This window comes from Belonocnema kinseyi, chromosome 5 (assembly GCF_010883055.1).
Source record: "Belonocnema kinseyi isolate 2016_QV_RU_SX_M_011 chromosome 5, B_treatae_v1, whole genome shotgun sequence".
In the NCBI taxonomy this organism is placed as follows: Eukaryota; Metazoa; Arthropoda; class Insecta; order Hymenoptera; family Cynipidae; genus Belonocnema; species Belonocnema kinseyi.
Window position 1 is genome coordinate 109,619,013 of NC_046661.1, and position 9,555 is coordinate 109,628,567.

The following is a 9,555-nucleotide window of genomic DNA, read 5'->3' on the forward strand; positions in this document are numbered from 1 at the left end:
ATTATGTTATCGAAAAAATACACACTTCCAATACAATAGGTCCGATAGGTGAACGGTACGTAGCCAGCACGCATCGCAGCAACGCGACAGATTGTACGCGATTGGCTGGCGTTCTGTGTGTTTGCACCGACGGCTCGTGCATGATAGACCTTGGGCTCACCAACGTAAATGGGAAACTGATACGGATAAGGCCAATTTTCACATGAAATGTTTGTCTGATGACGAGGAACGTAAAAATAAGTGCCTGGCAGGTGTGAGTGGATGCGTTTACCTGTGGCGACCTGTCAAAGGTGCGAATTTTTGGCAGTTAACTAACGTGACTCGGATAAGGTTGAAAATTGGTGTACATGTAGGGGCTGACATTAGAAATAACACCTGCGCATTGCCAGGCACTTACCTGGATACCAAAGTGTTGCCAGGCGGCTTCGAAGTCGCCGGACATTCAGGTGAAATTTCTTGAAATTGATTTTACAGGAAAAAGTTTGAAATAAAAGTTGACCCACTTCCAGAGATGCATATTTTCATTGGTATATCATTTTTGATAAAATTTATATATTTGGAGAAAACATCGATTAAAGAAATACCATAGCAATAAAAAGCCCTTTTTACTGACAAGTGATTTTTCCGAAAATTAATAAAAGACAAAAGGTACTCTATTACAGGTATACTCCAAGATGAATAACAAGTATTTGATCAAAATGTTAATGTTTACCAAGTTATTTGCATTTTCCCTTCTTTTTGCCATTTTTTCTATCACCTGCTGTATCTTTAGCAATTTAAAAGAAGGTGTGCTCAAAATTAGCAGACGAATAAAGTAAGTCATGTGCAAAGAATGGTCGTCAGCCACTTTTAGTTAAAACAATAACTTATTCTGCTATAAATAATCATAATCAGTGTCACGTTCTCAGCTTCTGATTACCGTAGAAAGTTGTAATAATAAAGTGAATATGATTATAAAAATTAAACAACAAAATCGCTTTACTTTAAAATATCCATTATTTATTATTGTTAAAGTTTATGTTTTGTCGCTGAGATACTTTCGATCTTTATTACTATGCTAAAGATACAGCAGTTGACAGAAAAAATGGGAAAAAGAAGGAAAAATGCGAATAACTTGGTAAATATTAAAATTTTGATCAAATACTTATTATTCATCTTGGAGTATGGAAAAATGCGAATAACTTGGTAAATATTAAAATCTTGATCAAACACTTCTTCATCATCTTGGAGTATACCTGTAATAGAGTACCTTTTGTCTTTTAATAATTTTCGAAAAAATCACTTGTCAATAAAAAGGGCTTTTTATTGTTATGGTATTTCTTTAATCGATGTTTTCTCCAAATATATAAATTTTATCAAAAAATGATATACCAATGAAAATATGCATCTCTGGTAGTGGGTCAACTTTTGTTTCGAACTTTTTCCTGTAAAATCAATTTCAAGAAATTTCACCTGAATGTCCGGCGACTTCGAAGCCGCCTGGCAACACTTTTGCATCCAGGTAAGTGCCTGGCAATGCGCAGGTGTTATTTCTAATGTCAGCCCCTACATGTACACCAATTTTCAACCTTATCCGAGTCACGTTAGTTAACTGCCAAAAATTCGCACCTTTGACAGGTCGCCACAGGTCATAACGTTCCTCACGTTCTCATTTACATTGTGAAACCATGGTCTATGAGCCGTTACCAAGCATAGTGCATACGTATTTTCTTGTACGAAAACCTTAAGTGGGGAGTGGTACCACGAACGACCAATAATTTGTTAAAGTTTGCCACGAATGGATAATCTGGGCCAGTATCACGCACATGCGCATTGGCGGTTGCCATGACAACACCTGCTGGAAGTTTTTGACCCGTGTTTACTTACTGAAATGAGCTTTATCCCTTACTCGCGTAATCCACAACTGATTATGACAATGTCACTTTAGTACTTACACTTTCTAGATACTTTTCGTATTTTTGATGTCATTTTCCTTCTCGCAACAGCGAAAACAGCACTGCGCATGTGCGAGAGTCTGTTCCTGGGTATTCATTAATGACAAACATTAAAGAATTCTTTGACGTTCGTGGTTCCACTTATCCATCCCAAACACATAGGGTGATGATACCACTTCTTTCCAGTGGGCACCGGGACGTCCTAAAGAGGTCCTCAGAATGTAACTCTATGTCATATGATTTGACGTCTTTAAGAGATCCTTTAGATCTTTTCATGTCTTTAAAAGGTCCTCAGGACGTGCTTAAGACGTCCGCCGAAAGTCGTATATAGGACAAGTTTAGGACTTGTGTGCCCACTGGGTCGTCCGGATACCTGTTCACTGTAATCCAAATGAATTATCCTCGAGTCGATCCAGAAAGCACTTTGTATCAAAAAATGTGTTGGTTGTTTTAAAAAAATAAGAAGAGATGTCTGCCATGATTTGGGAGAACACCGTTAACTGCATTTTGGATAAGTCCCTTAATCCACCTACCGCCAACTACTTTCAGGTGACTTATCCGATAGCTACGACCACGATCGTTCATCAATGATAGATCCCAACGTAATCGGAAGTCATATGTCATCTGACTCGTCACTTCCCATAATACCACAAGACGATCGAATCGGGAAAATCACTTTACGGAAACCGAAAGCAAACGAAATACTGACTTTAAATTAAAAATACAAAAATAATAAATGGTCTTGAATAGCCTTAGTTGAAACCTTAGTTGAAACTGAACTCCCAGAAAAAGGGTCAGAGTCTGCTCAGCAAATAGACATCACGCTTCACTGTAAAATAATTTTTTTATAATATCCACTGCGCTTTTGTAATTGCACCAAAACCTGTCAAATGACTGCGTTCAAAATAGTGAATATTTACACAAAAACATTTGTACAGTGTACTACCTGAGTACCAACTCCAACGAAAGCTACGGCCCGCAACTCAAAACAGAAGGAAAATTTCATGAATAATAAGTATTGGGTAAACCCCATTCTGTCAAAAATGAAACCCGAAGGTCCATCAAAAGAAAAACAATAACTTGAAATAAATTATTAACACAGCCCTTAAATTTTAAAAATCTCTCAAACACCTATAATCGAGAATTTTGACCTTTTTTTCCTCCTTTTTCCTTTTTTTATAAGGTTTCGATTTTTTTAAGAATCATAAATAGAAATTGTAGACATTATAGAAGATAAGAAGCTTTAAAAGTGATTCCTTTTTAAATTCTTGATGATACCAATTTCAAATATGTTCTCAAAGATTCAACATCATTGAATTTGTAATCCGAAAATATGAATTTTCTACAAAAAAGTTAATTTTGAACCAAATAGTTAAATTTTCCATGAAAATATTTCAATTTTCAACCCTAAAAAACGGATTTTTAACCAAATATTCACATTTTCAACCAATGAGATGAATTTTCAAGTAAAAAGTCGAATTTTTAACATAAAAATTAATTCTTAGCCAAGTAGTGGAATTTTCCACAAATAAATATAAACTCTCAATGAAAAAGGTATTTGTTGATTATTCAACCGGAGAGTCAATTTTCAAGCAAATGTGGATTTTTCTACCGAAAACACACATTTTTAACGAAATAGTCACATTTTCAATCAAGAAGGATGTTTCTCTACAAAAATTTCTAAATTCTTAAAGCTATAATTAACTTTTTAATCTAATAATAATAACATTTTAAATAAAAAAATATGAGTTCTCAACAAGGAAGGTAATAGTTCTATCTATCTCAGCCAAAGAAATAAATTTTTGACTAAAGCATAGAATCTTCAATCAGAAAAATGAATTTTTAACCAAGTAGTTGAATTTTCAACAAGAACAGGTGAATTCTGAACGAAAAAGGTAGTAGTTGATTCTTCAACCAAGTAAGATTTTTCAATGGCGAAACAACAAAAAAATTCAAAAAAACGTCAATTTTAAACTTAATATTTTATTTTTGTAACAAATTGTTAAATATTCAAACCAAAAAGTCCAATTTTGTACCCAACAGTCTAATTTTCCACTCGAAAATGTGATTAATCTTCAACCAAAATAATACTTTTTTAATCAAATAGTTAAACTTTTAAGCAAGTAGCTGAATTGCCAATAAAAAAGAGGTATTATCAAGGAACGATAAAACAGTTGATATTTAAACCAAAAGTTATTTTTATTTCAAATAAAAAAAAAAGTTAAATTCATCTAAAAATACGAATTTTCACAAAAATAGTTGGTTTTTAACCAACCAAGGTTTTTCAGTCATGAAAGGAAAAAATTTTAACCATATTGTTGGATTTTTAGTAAAAAAGACGAAAGTTTAACAAAATACTTCCATTTTTAACTTATAATTAACAATTTTAGTCAAGAAATTTTATACTTTAGTTGAAGTTTGTACTTGAATACTTGTATTTACAACCGAAAAGGATCACTTTTAAAAAAAATTGCTCTTTATGTTTTCACACCTTCAATGTAAAGTTCTTGGAGAACACCTGCTTCTAGTATTTTATAAATATTTTACATTTGAAAACATATTTTGACAAAAATTGTTCTTTTTTTATCCTGCCAACTTTAATGGTTGGTCCATATCCAGTTCATTCTCATATCTTCATTTAATTTTGTATTTTTTTTTTGCAAAAATCAGAATTTTATTTTGATTTTTAAAACTTTTCTTTTGTTAAAATAGCATACTTGAGTTCTCCTTCGACAATTGAGTGCAAAAATCGAAAAGCCGCGGCTGTAAAACTATTGATAGTTGATGGATTTACTGTGTTATCATAATCGTATGACATTTCAGGATCCGAACGCACCAAATTATGATGCTTACAATATCGATTACCTGAGAATGAAACAATTCATTGTCACATTTGAGTAAATGGAAGGCTCGTGTTTATTGTGAATCTTTTTCGTGCTCGTTGTGCATAAAATTACTTATGGAAACATAGATTCCTTTTCGATCTTAAATTAAAAAAGAATACTTTTCGTATTCTTGGATTTAATATTATTTTGTCATAATTCTCAATTACATTTTAATACAACTGTCGTCAAAATATCAAACGATTCCCATTTGTAATTCTATTACCAATTCTATTATCAATAAAATACAACAATATAAAACAATAAAAAAATTTTAAGCGCCAAATTTGTTTAAATAACAAAAAAGTCTAATTTCCTTTAATTTTTATTATAATTATTTTAATTCTATGTATTTATGTTTTCCAGTACAAACAGGTTATAGTTCTTTGTGCTTATTCGTAAGAAAATTGCAAACTATCTCTTTTTTTACCTTTTTGTCCTTCTTTCAATTTTTCTCGAAAAAGGTTGTTTCAACGAAAAGAATTCATACGTTAAGAAATATACATTTCATAGAGATTTACCATTCTTACTTTAAAACTTTTTTATTACAACCAATAATTTTCAATTAAATCAAGAAAAGCGTGTTTTTTCAAACTTTCTGCACAATTATGTCCAAATTGATCACAACATTTTTATTGGATTGGAACCTACTTTGGAACGGTTGCTTTTTATGAAAGAAATAGAACATCAGGGTCTTTCATTTTTTGAAATTCATATTTCACGTTGCGCCCTTGCTGTTCATTTTTCACTACAGCCGCCGATTCTTAACTGATTCTTAACATTGCAATGCAAAAATCGTTAATTTTTATATTTTTTTGATCAGACGGTTTTTTTCTCTTCAAAATACTTCAAGATCAACTGAAAATTATTATTCATAAAGAGAGAAAAGTGCAAAGGTTAAAAATGTTGGTATTGTTGCCAATAATATTATTTAAAAAATATTAAATATAGAATTGTTCAAAGAAAAGAAATTGTTATAGTAAATCCTGTTGCAATTCACTGAAAAAAATAAGTTCCACCAAGAAAACATGTCACGAACTAGCAATTTTTATTTTTATTAACAATATTATAAACAATAGTGTCACGCCTAATTGTTATTTTTCATTAAAAAATTATTACATAAATAACAATTTGTATATATACTTCATATACTATTAGTTATATTCAACAATAAATGATAACATACTGAGGGCGCAGAAATAGAGTAACGCAACAGCTCATAATTTAAACTATTAATGGTAATGAAGTTTTTGATTTTTGATTATTATTTTATAACAATACCCATTGAAAATAAGAAATCTACTTATTGAAATTCCACTATCAAGATGCATTAAAATAATTACACCGATAAAGAGAACTTAAGAGTTTCTGACACATTTTCTTCGTATAATATGACCATTGAGATATCTGGAACATGATTTACTACAAAAAAAATTTTACTAGAAAGATTCTTCAAATATTATTTTGTTTATAATATTGTTATTAACATAACAGTATTCAGCGCTTACATTTTTCTGTGTATGAAAATCATAACTTGCATTTGATTTTAAAGTATTTTCGCTGAGAAGACATATTTTGAAATCAGAAAAATCCAAAAATTTGCAATGTATTTTTTCAAATATTTATAGCAATAGCTATTGTTAATTCTTCGATTTTTCTATTCTGAACATTACTTCTGTGAAATATTTGGGCGTTTTTACTTCTACACAATTTTTTTCTGCGGTTGCGAAATCCGCAACCAAGTCATTGTTTATATAATTTATGTATAACAACTGCTTGACACCCTAAACTAAATATTTATGTTCTTCAAGTATGTATTTTGATTTGGAGATGCAACAGTTTAATTCCACTTTTTTCTTCAGAGAAAGAAGATAATATTGGTAAGATGTCTAATTTTGACATTATATTTGTTTAAATAATTAAGTTCACGAAAAGAAATAAGAAACTGAGTTTAATTCTTTTCTGAGGCATTTAATGTTGACCATTTATTTTCCAAAAAACGTAATTAGTTAAGAATTTTCGGATATAGTGGATTATAAACATTAAATTCTCTATCAATCTCAATGTGATGTAGCGTAAAATGCAAATTTCAGTTCAAATTTCAAATTTCAGCTCAGAAAATTCATGTTTTTCTTGATTTACTTTAAAATTATTAATAAAATTGATTGATTTATTAGAATCACTACTCCGTTCTCCAATCACTGATTAGTATAAGAAACAATGTTGTTGTGTTTAAAAATTGTTCTGTTTTAATATTTTTGAATACTTTACCGATGACAATTGGCAGCCATTCTGCATAAGTTATGTGTTGATAAATGGCGATAAGAATACGTCTGCTTTCTTGAAAAATTTTCTCGTCATTCCAATGTGGATTTAAAGAGCATAAAGTATCTGCTATGCGATTATGTTCTCTGACCAAGAGCGTCTGTAAAACGATCAGCTGCGGATTTTGATTAGTGCGTACATCACCTAAGGACCAATACATTATAAATTATAATGAGAATTGATGTAACTAGTATAGAATTAATGTAATACATTTGACCGAGGTGCCATTAAAAAACTATGTCACACTTTTTTGAAAACTTTTCCACCCCTCCCCTTATTCTTAAACCCCTAAAGGATAACGTCACAAATATAAACAATTCCAAACCCCCTTTAAGTCAAAATTTTGTCTTCGATTTCATTTGATAAATGTCTTGAATAAAACACGAGACACACAAAATTAATATTCTAACAGACTTCACAGCCCAAAATTTGTTCAAAACACGCGATATAGATTAATTTCTGATGAAAATTGGGGAATAATAGGGAAATAAATTCTTTGAAATAAAATATTCAACCAACCGAGATTAATTTTGTTACCAAAACAAATTTGCAGCGAAAGAGTGAAATTTTTAATCTAAAAAGTCGAATGCTTTGGAAGAGATGAATTTCCCACCAAGAAAGATGATTTTTTAACGAGCAAGAAATTAATTTTCGTACAAATATTTGTTATTTGCAACCAAATAGTTGAGCTTTTAAACAAAAGAGTCGAACTTTCAACCAAATGGTCATATTTTTAATTAAAACTGATTGAACTATATTTGCTATATTTGTTCTTTATGAATTTTCAATTTATTACAATATTTTTTTACGAAATACCATTGTAATAATGAAACAGGACGATTTTAGTGAAAAATAATTTTTGTCTACAGCGACCTGATACAAACCAGTATTTGCTTAATTAAATGGTTTATAACAATTTTATATTTAATCCAAAAAGCCGTTCTCCGCAAAAACGAATTAAATCGTTTACAGTTGTTCAAGTGCGAAAAAAAGAAATTTACAACAAAATAGTTATATGTTCAACCAGATAATCGAACTTTTAACCAAATGAGATGAATTCTAAATAATTTGCTTGAAAATTCGACCATTTGGTTGAAAATTCCTCTTTGTTAGTCCGAAAATCAGTTATTTGTTTAAAAATTCAACTGCATTGTTAAAATGTTCTCTTAGTTACATTAAAAATTCATTTCTTTTTGTAGAAAATAAACGTTTTTTTTTTTCTAAAAATTCAACTATTTGGTTGAAAATGCAATATATATCGACTTGCAATCTTAAACATTTCGTATTAAATTCAATATAGGACCCCCATATTAACTTTATTTATTATTTTAAATTTTGTGTTTGTATGTTAGGGGTTTGTCAAATGAAATCAAAGAGAACAGTTTTGAAAATAGCGCGACATGGCTTTTGAAAGAGCTCTAGATATATTGCGAATCAATTTAGAACTTTATACTTGAAGTTTAAATCGAATATACAACCTGTTTTGTAGCACATATCAGAGAGTGTTATCACGTCACAAAAGAGAGATTTCTGCCTCGTTGTTGGCATCATGCATCGTCCATTTCGCATCTCTATCTTCAATCGACCTCCTACAAACTGTCTTAAACTATCGCTCTTATCTTTGTAGTTACCATAAAGTGGAGAAAGATCAAGAAAACTCGTGGCACCGTTCAGCTGAAAAGTTTTAGGTGAACAAAATTGGATTTTATCCCATATTTTTCAGAAAATCATTTTTCTTTTTAGAATGTGAGAGCACTATTTAGAGTTTAAAGAAGCTAATCAAAAGAGAAGTTTGGATTTAAAACATCTAATCTGAAGAAAGTAATGTTTCGCAATATTTAATTTTTCTGTTGTTTGTTAATTAATTTGGTAAAAATACCTGATTTGCTGGTCCCAGAGTGCAATCTTCATTAGTGATTGTCATCGATCGCACAAAATTCATGCACCGTTGTTGGAACTTTGAATAGAATTTATCAGTTGATGAAACTATGATTGGAGCACAGGAATGATGTTGAAGTCTCTCTGGCAGTATATCTCCATTCCGTGTACAACATTCTATACCACCGCCTTTCGTGTTTCCTTTAAAAAAAATGGTATTTGAATATGTACCTACTCATTTTTACTTTGTAATTTTCAGGTTTCCATATTCAATTTACAGTCTACAGTTTACAGCTTACAATTATTAATGATCAAATACCAATTAAATGCCCTCGGCTGCTGGGTATAATTTAAAAAAAATTAATGATCAACTTAAAATTTTTAGATCTCAAATTTCAATCTTTAATTTCTCAATTGAGCTCTCGGATTCAATAACTCGCCAAACGCTCAAAAAAGATAAATACATAAATCTGCTCCCCTCAAATGAGTCGCCTTGGTCTTCTTAGCTTGGACTGACTTCGTATTAAAACCTTGAT